Consider the following 16,392-nt stretch of genomic DNA (forward strand, 5'->3'; position numbering starts at 1 on the left):
TGACAAGCTCCAAGTTACATAGCAGATTAGCAGCAGAGTCAGGATTAGAACCCAGGACTCCTCGCTGCCACACCAGTGCTCTGTTCAATGGGTATCACTGATTTTCAGTTTGTGCCATAACATGGTATTTTCTTGCAATGCTTATATCTCCTCTACTTAAAAAGGAAATATTAAACAAACAAACAAAAACAAACCCAACAACACTTGCAGGAGACAAAACTACTGTACAGGTGGTAAACACTGTTTTCTTTTAACAATGTCCACCATTGTCTTGTCTATTCATTCCCAGTCTTTTAGTTCCATGATCCCCTTGTGCCAAAACACAGGAAAATTTGCTTAATTAATTGACTTGCACTCCAGAAGGGAGTGGGACTCAGGCAGATACAGATATCTCTGTGAGCAATGTTGCCTGGGTACTGTTAACACGCATCTAAGCTCCAGCCTCTATTTAATAATAATAATTAATTAATAAGATATTTTCATGGCAGGGATCGTATTATCCCTCATTTTAGAGATAGGGAAACAGAGGCAGAGTGGTAAAGTGATTGTAAAGGCAGAGTGGTAAAGTCCATGACAGAGCTCGAAATGGAACCCAGGTGTCCTGACATACAAGCCAGTATCTTATCCATTAGAGCACACTACTTGCAAAGGAAAGTCCAGCCCTGCCATTTTAAACTTCGCCATCCCAAAGAGCTGCTTCTTTCAAGTCTACATAGTGTTCCTAAGCACTCAATACTCTTAACAAGGTGTTCTTTACCAAAATAAATATCACTGATATGTATTTGAACTGGATTACCTGAGAACACCAGGGAATCTCCAATCTCTCATTTGTATTCAGACCATCACACCTAATCATGGATCTGTTTAAAAAAAAAAGTCTTTATGTGTATGTATTCATTTGCTAAGCCACCATTTCAATGGCATTGAATATTGTTTCCTGGGGACCTGCCAAAAAAGCTGAGGAATAGCTTTTATTAAACTTGGGAAAGAATGTAAATCTGAATGTCAGACCCACAAATCTAAATGCTAACCAAATAAACTCATAGGTGAATCAAGCAGGCGCATACCTAGGGCCAAATTCTAAACTGTGTGCGGCTTTTGTTGCATGTACGTTTAAATTATATATCAAGCAGAGACAATTCAAGAGGGTTATGAAAATAAGAGTCCAAAGGAAACAGCTGAGCTCAGTTCTGTTTTCTAAGCCTCCCAAGTTGTAACGTTGTTTAACAAAATTCATATTAATTTACTGCAGAGCTAATTTAATAAATGAAAGTATTTGAGCGATTGAACTTCTTAGTGCAAATATAAATCATGTTGCTTGAATTCACATGAAGTGGGAACAGCCTCCCCTCCACAGTGTATTTAGGAAAGTACACCATGAACTTTGGGGGTGCAAAGTAATTGAATTGTGGGAACTTTGAAATCACAGACTGAGCTGTGGATTTCATCATGACCAGGGTATACTTTTATTCCAGTCTCTGAGAGAGGCCATTTTCATAAAATTGCGGGGCTGGATTGTCTCCTGGGTCCAAGCTTGGTTCAGCTCAGGAGAATAGGGGGCCATGAGGGAACCAGTTAAAACTCCCTGATTCTCTGGGCAGGTATGCATCAGCTCCCTAATTCTAGCCCTTAAGAGTTACTTTAATTTAAGCAACTGACGTATGGTCCCTAAAGGCCATGCACCCACAGCATGCCCCTTAAGCCAGGGTGAAGAAGCGAATGCAGGGACTGGCTTCACTGGCTGTATGGCAACTGAGAGTTCTTCCTCATTGTGGAATTCTCAGCTGGCCAATTACAGACAGACTCTGTCTCCTTTCTACCTCTTTAATTACACAAAGGAGCCAGATAGGATTTGAGAAACTGGCCCTTGGTGTCAGTTCACAGGCAGAATGTATTCACTTTCTATGGATGTGTTGTATCAACCACGCAAGATACTAACAAACTTCAACAGGACTTTATTTTTAAAGTGGAAACCTCTTTACCAAGCTGCTGCTGCACCCTCTGTAACTCTCACTCTGCCTCCTCAACTCCTCCCCCCTCTTTCCTGTTTCCTGTCCTTTCAGACTCCCAACAGCCAGTGCTCCCAGTTCTAATAATTTCAAGCAACATCTAAACACTACAGGATACCAGCAGAAGAATCAAGCATGGCTGAAGCTCCCTGTGGAACCTCCAAACCTACAAAGGTTTGCCCATGTTGACTTTTCCTGTTATATCTCAGAGAGAAGAAAGGCATTACTTATATTAAGGGTAAAGTTGTAAAATGCCAATGATTTGAGATCAATGGGTGGAAAAAGGTTGAATAGGCCGGTTACATCTCCCTATCAATGCAGGACTATCCCTACAATATGTTTCTAGGGGCTTATACAATGGGGCTTCCACCATCTCACTTAGGAGACTACTTCACATCCTAATGCTTTTCACTCTCAACTGCTTAGCAGAGTTGCATGATATTGGATGATAATGGCATATTGGGCTGTATTAGTAGGAGCATTGCAGATTGAGGGAAGTGATTATTCCCCTCTATGCGGCACTGGTGAGGCCACACTTGGAGTCTTGCATCTAGTTTTGGTCCCCCCACTACAGAAGGGATGTGGACAAATTGGAGAGAGTCCAGCAGAGGGCAACAAAAATTATTAGGGGGCACAAGACTTATGAGGAGAGGCTGAGGGAACTGGGATTGTTTAGCCTGCAGAAGAGAAGAATGAGGGGGGATTTGATAGCTGCTTTCAACTACCTGAAAGGGGGTTCCAAAGAGGATGGACCTAGGCTGTTCTCAGTGGTGGCAGATGACAGAACAAGGAGCAATGGTCTCAAGTTGCAGTGTGGGAGGTCTAGGTTGGATATTAGGAAACACTGTTTCACTAGGAGGGTGGTGAAGCACTGGAATGGGTTACCGAGGGAGGTGGTAGAATCTCCATCCTTAGAGGTTTTTAAGGCCTGGCTTGACAAAGCCCTGGCTGGGATGATTTAGTTGGTGTTGGTCCTGCTTTGAGCAGGGGATTAGACTAGATGACCTTCTGAGGTCTCTTCCAACTCTAATATTCTATGATACTGAAAACTAATGGGGAAAAAAAGGCAACTAAAACTTTCTCAAGCTCCAAAATCATCTGGGAGATTTGAGACCAAAGGGTCCCAGGGCTTTGTTACATACATACCAGTGCTCCCCTCCTTTATTAATATTAGCCTGGAAGAGTATGGGGGGTTGGGAGGATGGGCTGTGTGACTTTATTAATTATTATTATTGTATTGATTTAAAAAAAAAACCCTACAGCTCTTCTTTTTAATTTTCTCCTTCAACCTTTGAATATCTTCTCTCTTCACTGGGGTTTGATTTTATTTTAATTGTGCAAACATTCTGAGGTCAGTTGTATGACTTGCCTGATCCTGTTTGGTGTTGAGCACCTCCCTGCCAGATGCTGAGTGCCCTCACCTACCAGGTAAATGAGGACTCCCATGGGAGTTAAAGTCTGTTCATTGTTTTGCAGGAGATGCTCCACATCTTGCAGAATTTGAACCTACAGCCTGATCCCTTTTATAGAGATCTGGCAATGAAAAGGGGTCTTAAAGTGAGTGCCAGTGTAATTCATACCCATTTCAAGGCTCTTTACTCTTCCTAAGTGGAGTAAAGGGACCGTAGTGTAAATGAGAATCAAACCAAAATATTTTACTATAGATTTATTACCATTTCAGTACAAATCCTGCACCAAAAATAAGAGCAATAAGAAAAGAAAGAAAAGGGATTTCCTTTTTAATAAAAATAATCTAGATATCAAAGAACTTTCTAGGTATCCAACAACAGATCTCGGGGAATGCATTGCGAATGTGATTTTTGTTTGCAGTTCCTGTTCATTTTATCACTGAGTTTTATGTTTGTACTTATTTAAACTGTCTGGGAGAAGAGCTGTATATAAAAACCGATTAGTTTTTAAAGCACTCCAGGGTTAGTTTCAGGGTTTGGTGGTGCCTAGTGTTCTTTTTTTCCCTTACTCCTTTAGATAGAAAACATAAACTGTAGCCCTTAAACAGATGAATGTAGAGAACAAAATTACCATAGGGTTTTTGATTGGCTGGGTTGTTTTAGAAAGACAGGCAAAATAAAAATGAGGAAGAAAAAAATCCAAATCATATACTATGAGGCCAGATCCTCAGCTGCTGTAAATTGATGTAGCTCCATTGAAGTTTATGGAACTACACTGATTTACAGCAGCTGAAGATTTGGTACCTCTCCCTCTTTCTCTCTCCGCAGCTCTTAAAAAAAAAAGATAAAAGTGCTCTTGAAAGTGAATGAAGTTGACTCTCAGAAAAAGTGATTTTTAGATGTTGAATATTTAATTTGCTGATAAAAGGGTCCTGATTTCCTGCATACGGCCGCCACACAAAAAAAAAAAAAAAAGGAAAAAAAATCTTAAAAGGGAGGCAATGAGCAGAAACTGACCTTTCTGAGAGCAAGCAGATGAGAGAAGGTATTTGGCTAATCCCAGCTGTCTCTGATTGGCCAGACAGAACCGTGTTGAAAATGTCTCCATCTGGGCTAATCTGCTCTCAGTTGGATGAGCTGAGGCCTTCAGAGTTAACCTGACATTTAACAATAATTACCCTTTCGTCTGACCCTAACCCAATCTCCTGCTCTCTTAGAAATCTCTCTTTTTTTGTATGTGCTCCCAAACCCCTTGACTCTTGTGTTAGAGATAGCTGAAAAAGTGATGATACGATAATGGGATATACTACAACACACATATATATTTAAATCTATATTGCTAAATGTGCCATGTGGGGTGAGGTTTGATCTCCGTCATGCAGTTTATCAGGCTCCTGTGTCATGCAGAACAGAAGATATTAGAAAAAAAACAAGGAGGATAATTTCACCAATTAAGCGGTGGCCGTGTTTGTTTACTGGCCTTTGTATTAAAGCTCTAAGTTCCTGGCTGACACTTGGATGTTCCTTATCTGTGGAGAGGAGAAATGGTGTATGGAAATAGGTTCAGATAGAAAAGCAGAGTTCAGAGGTCACAAAGGCTAACTGTAGATGAAATGTGGTTGTTTCTTTTTACCTGAGGCTGGCTTCATCTTTTCTCTGAAAGGTCATTGTGATAAAACAAAAACACATCTAGGGAGAGGATTCGTTTATCTCCGGTCAAGTTCCCTTTTCCATTCTGGTGCTTTATTTATTTTGACCACATTTTCCCCCAAGTTGTCTCCTTGCTGGAATGGGCAGAGTCAGACGCAAAGGGTACTTTGAGTGAGGCCAGGCCACCACCAACACAGAGTTTCTATTTAGCTGGAATTCACACCCAAAAGATTCTCCACATGATTACAACCTCTTATTCATGAGTAGGAACACTTAAGTGAACTGACATGCTCATGTGAAGAGTTCTAGGATGAGTCTACATGACAGAAAAATCAGAGTTCCATTCCTCCTTGATTTATTTCAGATTTTCTCTCTGACCTTGGGCAAATTGTTGAAGCTTTCTGGTTTTCAGTTTCCCCATCTGTCAAACAAGGATAATAACAGCTATTATGAGGTTTAATTTAATGTCTGTACAGCACTTTGAGATTCGTGGATGGGAGATGATAGAGAAGTTCTAAGGTTTTTTTTTTATTTATGTGTGGTACATCCTGTTGCCAGTTGGGTTGGCTCCAACAACCAGCCTTACTCACAGTATTTATGCCTCTGGTCCTGGCCAGAATCTGGAAGTGCAGAGGTGACTGCAAACAAGGAAAAATGTATAATCAAAACCAAAAGATAAAGTAATTCATGACAGTGTCAGGCCCTCTCTTATCCTTTAATCCATTTAACCCTCTCTGCTCAGATGAGATGGAATGGAGCTGCAAACTCAGAACCAGATTTGTGTATGGATTCTGGACCCTCTCGTCCTCTGAGTCCAAATATGTTTGGATTTAAGACTCCCGATCAGGTTCATCTTTCACTTTGCACTGTAGTGTCCTGCACGTTAACTGCATTTTTGTCATTTGTTGGAGCCCAGAGTACATACGGACTTCCTGTTCGTTCAGCTCAGGCATTGTCAGAGTCTGTCTGTGGGCAGTGAGGGGTGAGATTCATTTCAGAATATTCTCAGGAACCAAGTGATTAGAGATTTAGAGTCCTGCGCTCCTCTGAACCTGATTCAGACTTATTACTTGGCAAGACTCTGGCTGTGCCTTTGCCAAGCAGACAGAACATAGGCTTGCAATGCCAAAGATGGATGTTCATTTCTATCATGCTTCACCACTGGTGCCTGGATGACACAGTGTAAATGATTAAGTTCAGAGTCCTGAGGCCTGAGCTTCCCCCACCTTGTACCAGTTTAACACCAGCATGACCCATTGATTCCGATACCCTTACTCACATTGAGGAGTACCTTACTTCTTGACTAGTCCCATTGATTTGAATGGAGAAAGGTACTACACAATGTAAGGGTATCAGGATCAACATGGTTTACTTAATTTAGGAGATGCTAATGTTGGCTTTTATTAATTCACCCGTTTCCAGTCTCTGAAAGAGAATAATGTCAGTGATACATAGTAGTAAATTGGCTCCTTTACCTGTTTACCACTTTGTTGTACTGGGGCTATATCCCTGGACAATGCAATTGAACCAGCGTTTTGCTTCAGCTGATTTCCATCCACAAACTGTTCTGGAGTTCAGGAAAGAGATCACTTTAAACAGTTGAATTCTCCACTTTCACAGTCAATTAGTGATGGCTGGCAATATGGAGGAAGGCAGGGGATATGGGCTGCCCTTGAGAAAATGTCATACCGTGCTGATGTCATAAAATAATAATACCACATACTAGGCGTCATTACTTTTGCTAGTACATAAAGGCAGCCGAGCACTAGAACTACTTGGCTGTACTATTTATGCAGGATGGGGCAGGGAAAACTGTACTGCTAGTAATGCAAGTTGCACTGCCTGTGCCAAAAATAAAATAAAAAAATCATCTATCATCATGAGTTATTGCATTGCACTACTTATCTTCTTATTAGACCAGATGGTGTAAAAAAAAACAAAACCTTGAGTGTGAAGAATGCTGAGAGCCACACTTCTACCACATCGATTTGTATCAGTTCAGGATCTGGCCCATCATTCCAGTGTATGTCACTCAGATAAGGATGGATATCTACTAATAGTACATTGGGCTATTCTGGGTCTTTCTACAGTGCACATACGTGTCTTCTTTATATCCCAGAGCACTTATGAAGAGTCACCTAACCATCGTTTAGGAAATGATTGAGTCTGATATAAGCACCTCCATACAGACCCATAAACAAAACTTCATCTTAGGGACTTCTCTAAGCAGCCCCCATCCAGTGGCCAATCCCTACCATTGTGTTATTTTCTCTGTAGCATAAAAATAAGTCATTAGTTTAATCACACTCTAATGTCTATCAATAAACTGCAGAAGTGGAAACCGCTTTTCTTGGCAATAAAAAAGGAATAAAAAAAAGCTCTTTAGGAAAGAAGTGCCCATAGTCAGCCAACACACCTATATCCTTCCCCACCCCACTCCCGTTTTCCACATACATGCTCCTTATTTTAAATTTTTTTTTAAGTCACCCAGACCTTGTCTTTTCAGTAATGTCATAATCAGCAAGCTGAAGGCAAGGCTGCTGATAATTGTTCTTTATGTTGCTCTTTGTTTAGTATCTGATTCAATACATCTGCGTGGACACCATTCCATCACCTTCTTAGTAACAGAGGTGAAAAAAATCAATAGCAATCAGATTACCTTGTTAACAGACAGGCTAAAGGGCCAGTGTGTTAAGTTCACAGTGCATCACCTTTCATTTAAAACATCTCACTTGTGGGGTTTCTGTTTTATTTTTTTATTATTTACCCTTTATTATTATTTATAGCATCGAGTCCAGAGGGTTTCTGAGCATGCCACTGTATGATTGCATTGTTCTTCCACTGGCTCAAGTTGAACTGCTACATCATTTTCAAGGGATTCCAGTATTAGCTCACACAAGGTGGAGGCACTATGGAAGACTCATTTTTTTCTGGAGATTAAATTATTTCTGACTTTTTTAAATCAGAAAATATGTTTTTGTCTCATTCAAAATTATTCTTTGGGAAAATATTGATTTCAATGAAACTTTTCAAATTTCCGAAGCAACATTTCCAAACAAAACAAAATTAAATGGCCATCCAAACCAAAATGTTTAGTTTTGAAATGCAGTCTCGCTGTAGCCATGTCTGCCCCAGGATATTAGTCAGACAAGAGGGGGTGCCGTAATATCTTCTATTGGATCCTACTTCAGTTGGTGAAGCAGACGAGCTTTCGAGCTACAAACCTGAGGAAGAGCTCTGTGTAGCAAGAAAGCTTGTCTCTCTCAACAACAGAAGTTGCTCCAATAAGAGATATTACCTCACCCAATTGGTCTCTCATTTTGAAATGTCAATTCTACTTAAAATGTCATTTTACTGTCATTGGAAGTCACAATGTCAATATGAAATGTTTCCGTTGGAATATACATTTCGATTTGATATTTCATTTCAAAGTGTTGAAATATATTATTTTTATGGAAAATGTTGGCATTTCTCCTTATTGTTTCAATGTTACCAAATCATTTTTTTTCAGAATTTCAACTTTTCATTCTGATTCGTGATGAAAGCAGATGTCAAAATATCAGAATTTTCTGCAGGACAAAAATTCTACTTCCTGACTAGCTCTGTTTTTTATGAATAGCTCTGGTTGCAAAAGACATTTGAGCACAAATGCAAGTGGAACAAAAAAAACCTTAGGAGTCCCGTGGTTTAAATATGCCATTGCTTCAGTTAATAAATATTTTGGAGAAATTGTTTTTAAAATACAACAATATTAGGGGAAGAAGGTTGGGGAAGCTGATGGTTCTATTAATTTATTAATTATTCTAATTATTGCATTAACATACAAAATACTATTTTATGTCCCAGTGTAATTTTTGATCTAAATGAAGTCCCTATTTCGTAAAGTCTTTACATAATTTACATAGTTCTTTACTACTTCTATTAGGAAGCCGGAAATCCTACGAAACTAACCAGGTTTCCTTACAGATTCAAACTTCTGCCCAGGCTCACTGGAAGGGTAACAAAGGTTCTGGTCTGGGTGAATATGGCTCAGATATGGTTTTGCATTGAAACCAGATGAAGATTATGGAACCAGGTAAAATGTGATGATTAGGTGGCACTGTCCAGTGACCTGAGTACAGGAATGGGACTCAGGAACTCTACATCTCTATTCCCATCAAAGAATAAATACTTCTGTGTCCTTGGGCATGTCTCTTGACTGATCTTTGGTTTTTACATCAGTAAAATGAGCTTCATGATAGAATAGTACAGAAAATCTGTGGTCACCGAGGACTGCCCAGTTATTACTGTGCTGCTGATGGAATGAGTCCACTCATACAGCCTGACTACCGGTTGGTGGCTGTGATATGTTCCACAAATAAACAGAAAACACTGCGCAGGTTCCCTTAAACACTCCGCAGCTATATCATTTCAGGCTCTGATCTCCTAGGTCTAGACTGAGCCTTTGGTCAGTGCCCTGAGCAAGGGCCATCATGCCCTCAGAGCAGCTCTGAAGAGGAACCATTCCTCAGTCAGTCACATTTCCATACTTGTTCCCTGTTTACGGCCTGGGAGCTGTAAACACTACAGCCCTGTATGGATGTTGTATATGCTTCACCCGCCACGGCAGCTCATCTGTGCTGGCAGTAATTGGGGGATGTGGACGGTGTATAAGACTACCCATTCCCTAGCTCTCTCCGTTCCCTTGCTTCCCACTTGTTCAGAGGAGAAGTAGTGGGCTTGCAGTCCCTGTCACTCCCACCATCACACCCAGATCCAAAATCCGACAAGTTTTGATACAGCTGCATGAATGTGTGGTTGTGTCTTAGTCTCGTTGACTTCCCTGTGTGGCTGCATTAGGGTCAGGCGTAATGTGGCCCATTAGATCACACAAAGAGCGCCAAGACTGGTCCGTATTTGCAAGACAGGCCTGCAAGGACAACTCAAGTCTTTGTGGCTTGTGCTTCCTCTGAGCCAGTAGTGAACCATGGTATTAGGGATGTTATTACACACAGTGCTGAAGCGTAGAACTGACTTATGGTCCTTAAAGATGCCATATTATGAGTACACAGGGGTGCTAGTTTTCCTGGCCAGATGCAGGACTAACTTGTGCCTTCTTAAATCTTTTTTTGTTTTTGTTTTGTTTTGCTTGTTCTGCATTGTTTTTCACTGTTAAATAGTTACCATGTTCCAAAGCCGAAGCAGCTGCATTCACTCATGGATAAAACTTGTGTCTCTTGGTTTCTAGTGTTTTGGGATCTTTTAAGATAGACACACAGCATATATATTATTAATCATACCACAATATCATCATTTGTTGTAAATATGAGTAAGGAGGGAATTTGTCATCTACAAATGGCTAATGACTTTATACCTATCATATGATTCATGGGTGTCATGTGGCCCAGAGTTAAACATGGGTCTATGAACTCACACAGTAGCACTGAGCTTTCTGAAGTTTGAATGAAAGATGTCTCCAGCTCCTATCCTCCATCCCTTCTACCCTGTGTGAGAAAGCTAAATTATGCTTAGGTAGGTACTTTGTGTACATCATCTGGGAAAGATTTAAATTCAGCAAATCCCAAAGGAAAAACAAGAGACACGATAAAGAAAGCAGATGATTGATTAAATTCAGCAGGGTCTTCATTTTTCATTCCTTGAAAATGTTGTTCAAGTATCTTTTAGCTCTAACTGAATTCCAGGTCGAATCCCATGTAACTGTTAGAGACCTCTTCACCACAGAATCCCACAGCCAGAGTCGTTTCAATTAATTAAGTGTTGCAGAGGTTAGTAACGATTTTAGGCTGCAGAATGAAATTACTTCATGAAGTGGCAAATTCCTTGTGTGTTTTCTCCTCCTTCATCTGGATTATGGCAGGCAAAAATTGAATTTTGTCAGTGGATTGAAAGGATCCTCATTCCTAATAGCTTCAAATCAAAATGAATTTTTTCAATGTGTGTGTGTGTGGGTTTTTTCTGTTTTTTTTTAAGCAAAGGCACAAAACCCTGAGGTAATGCAGATACAACTGAGGTGTGAAGTTTGTTCCTGTAAATTTTGGGGGTGACTTGCAAATACATCTCACATAGCATATGTGATAATAATTATGTCAAAAAATTAGAAAAGACTTTCAAAAGTGACTTGTGATTCTGGGGGCCCACCTTGAGGCACCTTAAAGAGTCTCATTTTCAGAATGCACAAAACAGCTATCTTCTATAAATCAGGGCTTTTTAAGGTAGCTCTACTTGGGGTTCCCTAAAATACTGCATTAAGTGGGGGGAGGGATAGCTTAGTGGTTTGAGCATTGGCCTACTAAACCCAGAGTTGTAAGTTCAATCCTTGAGGGGGCCACTTAGGGATCTGGGGCAAAAATTGGTCCTGCTAGTGAAAGCAGGGGGCTGGATTCAATGACCTTGCAAGGTCCCTTCCAGTTCTAGGAGATAGGTATATCTATTATTATTAAGTCAAATCCAGCAAGGACATAGAGCCAGTCCCAGCACTGAACTGCTCAAGTAGAGAGCAGGGAATTTACCACTTTAACATAATCAGCCTGGCAACATCTTACTTTCCTCTTCATCATAGGATGCACATTTGATTCACAGAGTGTATAGCCAGAAGAAATCTCAAATGCCAGCAGTACTTTTTTGGTTTACATTTCTGTTTAGGAGACCTAGGTTTGATTTCTGGAGTGTAGGACAGAGAACTTTTTTTGGGGGGGGGGGGGGATACAGAGAAGGGTGAGGAAGGGAATACTGCAGAGGCCCATGAAGAAAAACCCAAACAAGATAGAGCTGGGTGAATAATTGATTTTTCAGTGCAGACAGCAAACTGAAAAATCAGGGAAAATACTCAATTCAATTCTCAAATATTCAGAATTTGTCAGTAAACTGTATGTGTCTGTGTCTGTCTTTATCCCAGTGGTTAGGACACATGCCTGGGATGTGGAAAACTTAGGTTTGAATTCTGCAAGGTATATTAGAGATATTTTAAGAAGCTGCCAGGTATAAGCTTTACATCTCTCTTCCAATCTATCTATTCTACCTTTCATTCAGTTTCTAGAAAGGTTCTTATTTTGAGGAGCAAGATGGCAGTTTTGTGAAGCTATCAAAGCCTCAGTGTATAAAGGGACAGAGTTGTCTTGCCCTCCAGAAAAAAAACAATCTTTCAGGGGCAGAGTTGTCTTCTCCATCAATGAAGCTTTCAAGAGCATATAGGTTTTATTAGGTGCATCGATGGGGAAAGAAACTCTGTCCCCAGACATTTGATTTGCTGGCTCAGGCAAGCAGACCCACAAGAAACCTGACTAATGCCAAAAGCCTGTGGAGAAGGAACAACTGTCCAGATCCTCAAATGTATTTAAACTCTCAACTTCCACTGGATGTCAGGAGCCGTTGAGGATCTGGGTCAGATCCTGGAGTGGAATTTGTATCCTGCAGCTTGTACAAAGACACAACCATGCAACATCTCTGGGGAGAGAAAGTTTAGGAGCAAAGGAATCAGCTAATTAGGGTAAATTGCATCAACCTGGGAGGCCTTGTTAGCATAATGAATCTAGCCCTGTGGTGACTGGTGTTTCTGGTTACACCAGATGAAATATATTGAGTGTAGAAAGCCAAACTTTGGTTTTTTCCCCCACTGATGAACGGATAGGCAAGGATGTAGGGTATGAGAAGGCAGGAATGGGGGTTGCTTGGGGGAAAGGGTGGACTGGAAAACCTCAAAATAGCAAGGAAGCCAAGATTAGCCAGCATTTAACTCACAAGTTTTACATTAGGAGTGAATCTCCATTTAGCACCCAAGAAGCTAAAGGCACACAGTACTATGGAAGGAGAGTGCAGCTGTGTATGAGAGAGGATTCTAAGTAGATCTGCTAGCCCTGAACATATACATATGTTTAGTGGCATTATTCAGCAGTGGAAAGAAAGATTCTTGTGCTATCTGTTCAAAGGTACCCACCTATTTAATGCTAATCTCCATGCACCACTCTTGGCAATGAAGAGCCTATTTTGTACTTGCATGACCACATTCTGTCCTCACTTACACTCATAGAATACCTGAATTTGCAGTTGGCCATTGATACTGTATGTTTGCCACAGCTATGATTTCTGTGACAAAACCCAGAAGTTTTAGGGTAGGGTGTTTTCTTACAAAATTTCTGTTGAGCAAGACTCCTTCATGAATTGTCACAAATCTAGCTTGCTAGATCTTCATTGTGTCAGGTTTTTAAGTGGTTTGAAAGTGCTAGTTAAATGTTGTTTAATGGTTTTCTTTAAAAACAGAAAATGAGATTTTTTTCATCAGTTTCCTATGACCATGTAATGTTAACTGAAATATTGTGTTATGGGATGTTCTCTTTTAAACTAAATTGTATGGTTTGTTTTTGTTTGATAAAGCCAGGACTTTTCCCAAGCTAACGTATTGTGACTGTAAAAATACCATGGAGAGCCACCTTTGCTCCATTACACAGTTTTATTCATCTTAAACTAAAAGAATCTTAACTTCTAACAGTTAGTGCTGTAGATTCAACCTGGGATCTGGGGGGAAAAAAAATCAAGATGTTGGCTCCGACTTGTATCGCTGACTAGAAAAAATGATTCTACACTTGGAACTTCACTGATGGCTGTTGATGATACACAAGGCAGAAAAGAAATCTGATGTCCCCTCCATGCTTGTTGCATCAGCAGGGTACATAATAAAACATTATTTTTGCAAGCAACTGAGACCTATCAAGAACAGTGAGCAATGCCAGCTTTTTTTAAATCCCTACTTCTCACAACAACTTCAATAGCTCAGTGGTTTGAGCATTGGCCTATTAAACCTAGAGTTGTTAGTTCAATCCTTGAGGGGGCCACTTAGGGATCTGAAGCAAAAATCAATACTTGGTCCTGCTAGTGAGGATAGGGGGGTGGACTCAATGACCTCTCAGGGTCCCTTCCAGTTCTATTAGATAGATATATCTCCATTTAAAAAAAAAATGCTTAAAGCAGTGTAGTATCTTAATTATGGTAATGACACTACCTGATAGGTATTGTTAATCAGGGTCTTGCGAAATCCTAATGACACCAGCATTAATTGGCAGATTTCATAGAAGAGCCAGTAAAATCCTGTAACCATAAGTAGCAGTATGGGAGGGTGGGGTTCTAGTCAAGAGTAATTACTTAATGATGTAAAGAATTGTAATGAAAAGCCCAAGACATATTTTTGCTATTAGAGTTCAGTGCTTTCCTGTTTGGATATTCCATGCATTTAAGAGATTATATTAATCATCTAAACTGGCTGTGTTGTGGCTAGGATAATCTTTAACTGTTATGTCAGTGTAGGCTGTTGTCTTAATGTGGGTTTAGTTTTGTCTTACATATTGAAAATATTCACAGAACAGTTTGGAAAACCACAAAAGGAAACCATGCTTCGCTTTCAGTCTCCCAAATGTGTTGCTGGTTGGCCTCCTCAAAATGGATCCAGTACATTAGCAGTTTGATTATACTTGCATTGTTAACAGATACTGACATTGTAGTTAAAGGGATGTTACACCATATGGCATCACAGGAATGCACTCCTTTGATGTAGCACTGATGGTGTTTGATGCCTGGCTTGGGCAGGCAGTCTTTCAGAAACCAGTCCCTCCTGAAGGAGAGTGGTAATAATTGCCAAATGGGATGATTTCCTCCTGGAACTGAGTGTGTGTGCTCATGTGCATGTGCTCACCATCCCATATCACACTCAGTACAAGTAACTGAATTTAAAGGGTATAACCACAGCAGGAAACCAATGACGTTCTCCATGTGTAAGAATGATCAGGACGTACTGAGCTGTAAATACATATGCAGCTGATTAGTTATTGCTAGATTCATCTACAGCACTCTAGCTCCAAGATGGCTAGATAGTGTGAGCCACCTTTTCAAAGATGTGAGCACCTAAATGCATGCATGTGCGTAGGCCTGGACCAAAGCCCCAGCACTGAACACCACCACCAAATTTTGCTGAAGTTTAAATCAAACTTTGCAGCTACTCCCTTACCTTTATAAAGAGCTGAACCAAGAAACCCTGATCTGAATTCCCCCGAACTTTGGTAAAATTGAGATCTGTAGGTGGGATTTGCATCTCTGGCCTCTCACTCCTGTCAGCCTATGATAAATGATCTACAAACTCACACAAACAGCTGTTCCAATGTACTGTTTTTTTGTAAAGCGTTTTGAGATCCTTGGCTGAAAGTCACTGTGGAAGTATAAACTGCTGGGTTGATGATGATTAACTTACCCACATCTCACAAGCTAGTTTTCCCTTTGGGCAATATTCTACAGTGGAACTAGACAATTTTTGCTTGATATGTAATTTTTCAAATATGGAATATTTGTAATTTTTACATACACTGTGGGAGATATACTTTAAAAAAACAAAAAGCCTTTTGCTTCAGAAAATTAAAGATATTTACATTCAGTGCCATTGAAAACTCAACGTTTGTTACTCCACAGCAACTGTGGTATCTTGAGGTCTCTTCTAACCAAAGGACAATACAGTGGTTTATCCCAGGTAACTAGGGTGATATCCATTCTAACATATTTACCCCAAGACATGGCAATAGACTTTAACCTGACGACACACATTAAAATCAGCAGTTAGTTATGAGAAGACCCCTCACTGCTTACCAAAAAAGATATTTGCTTGTGGCTGGTCTAAATGCAGAGGGTTGATTTCCAAGTACACCTCATAGCAATGCGTGCCTCCTGCTTACCCTACGTGTTTTCTTAAGGGCCCAGCAAAGTGATAACTAGTGCAATAATCCAGGAGGATGTAACATTTCTGCTGTCAAAAATAATAATTGTTTTTTCTTTTTTACTTTACCGTTTAGGATCTCAAACTACCCATGTGTGCTTGTGTGTGTGTCTTGGAGGCTGCCATATTGCACAATGTATTATCATGATAGGTCATATTAGAGCTACATTGCCAATCCCATCCAGTAAGTGAGCTAGCATGAAGAAAAAATGACTGAATTAGTGTCCAATTGGGCCAGTTTCTGACCTACTCTTTAGGAACCAAGTCCTCTGAACTTTCTCATTATCCTTCGGCTTCATCCTTTTAATAGGGACCAAATCTCCATTAACAATTGAACGCCTACAATAAGTGCCATCAGGAAAAGGAAATTCAATTTTAGTGGGGGATGACAGCCTTACCTTTTCGCGCTTAATTGGCCGTATTGTCTCCAAAAGTTAATTGGTTACTTAGTCCAGGTAGTTAGTAAAATGTTTAGCTGCGTCAAAAAGCTCAGGCTCCTACTGTTAATGGGGCATGAAATGGAATGTTTGATACTGCAAATAAAATCAGTGATATTCAAGGATGTTATGGTAGG

At 40.2% G+C, this 16,392-nt stretch overlaps 2 long non-coding RNA genes across 2 annotated transcripts in view; one reads left to right on the plus strand and one right to left on the minus strand.

Annotated features, from left to right (window-relative positions):
• Positions 1 to 3,780: 3,780 nt before the first annotated feature.
• Positions 3,781 to 16,372, minus strand: LOC120373827. The gene is made up of 3 exons (XR_005585744.1): positions 16,217 to 16,372; positions 5,659 to 5,706; positions 3,781 to 5,489 (listed from the first exon to the last, which is right to left on the minus strand). It is a non-coding gene; the product is annotated as an uncharacterized LOC120373827 (long non-coding RNA).
• Positions 12,696 to 16,392, plus strand: part of LOC120373828 — a 32,564-nt gene continuing 28,867 nt past the window's right edge. Inside the window, exon 1 of the long non-coding RNA XR_005585745.1 lies at positions 12,696 to 12,993. This is a non-coding gene — a long non-coding RNA (uncharacterized LOC120373828). The remainder of the gene's footprint in view (positions 12,994 to 16,392) is intronic.

Source organism: Mauremys reevesii, linkage group 10, assembly GCF_016161935.1.
Source record: "Mauremys reevesii isolate NIE-2019 linkage group 10, ASM1616193v1, whole genome shotgun sequence".
Classification (NCBI taxonomy): domain Eukaryota; kingdom Metazoa; phylum Chordata; order Testudines; family Geoemydidae; genus Mauremys; species Mauremys reevesii.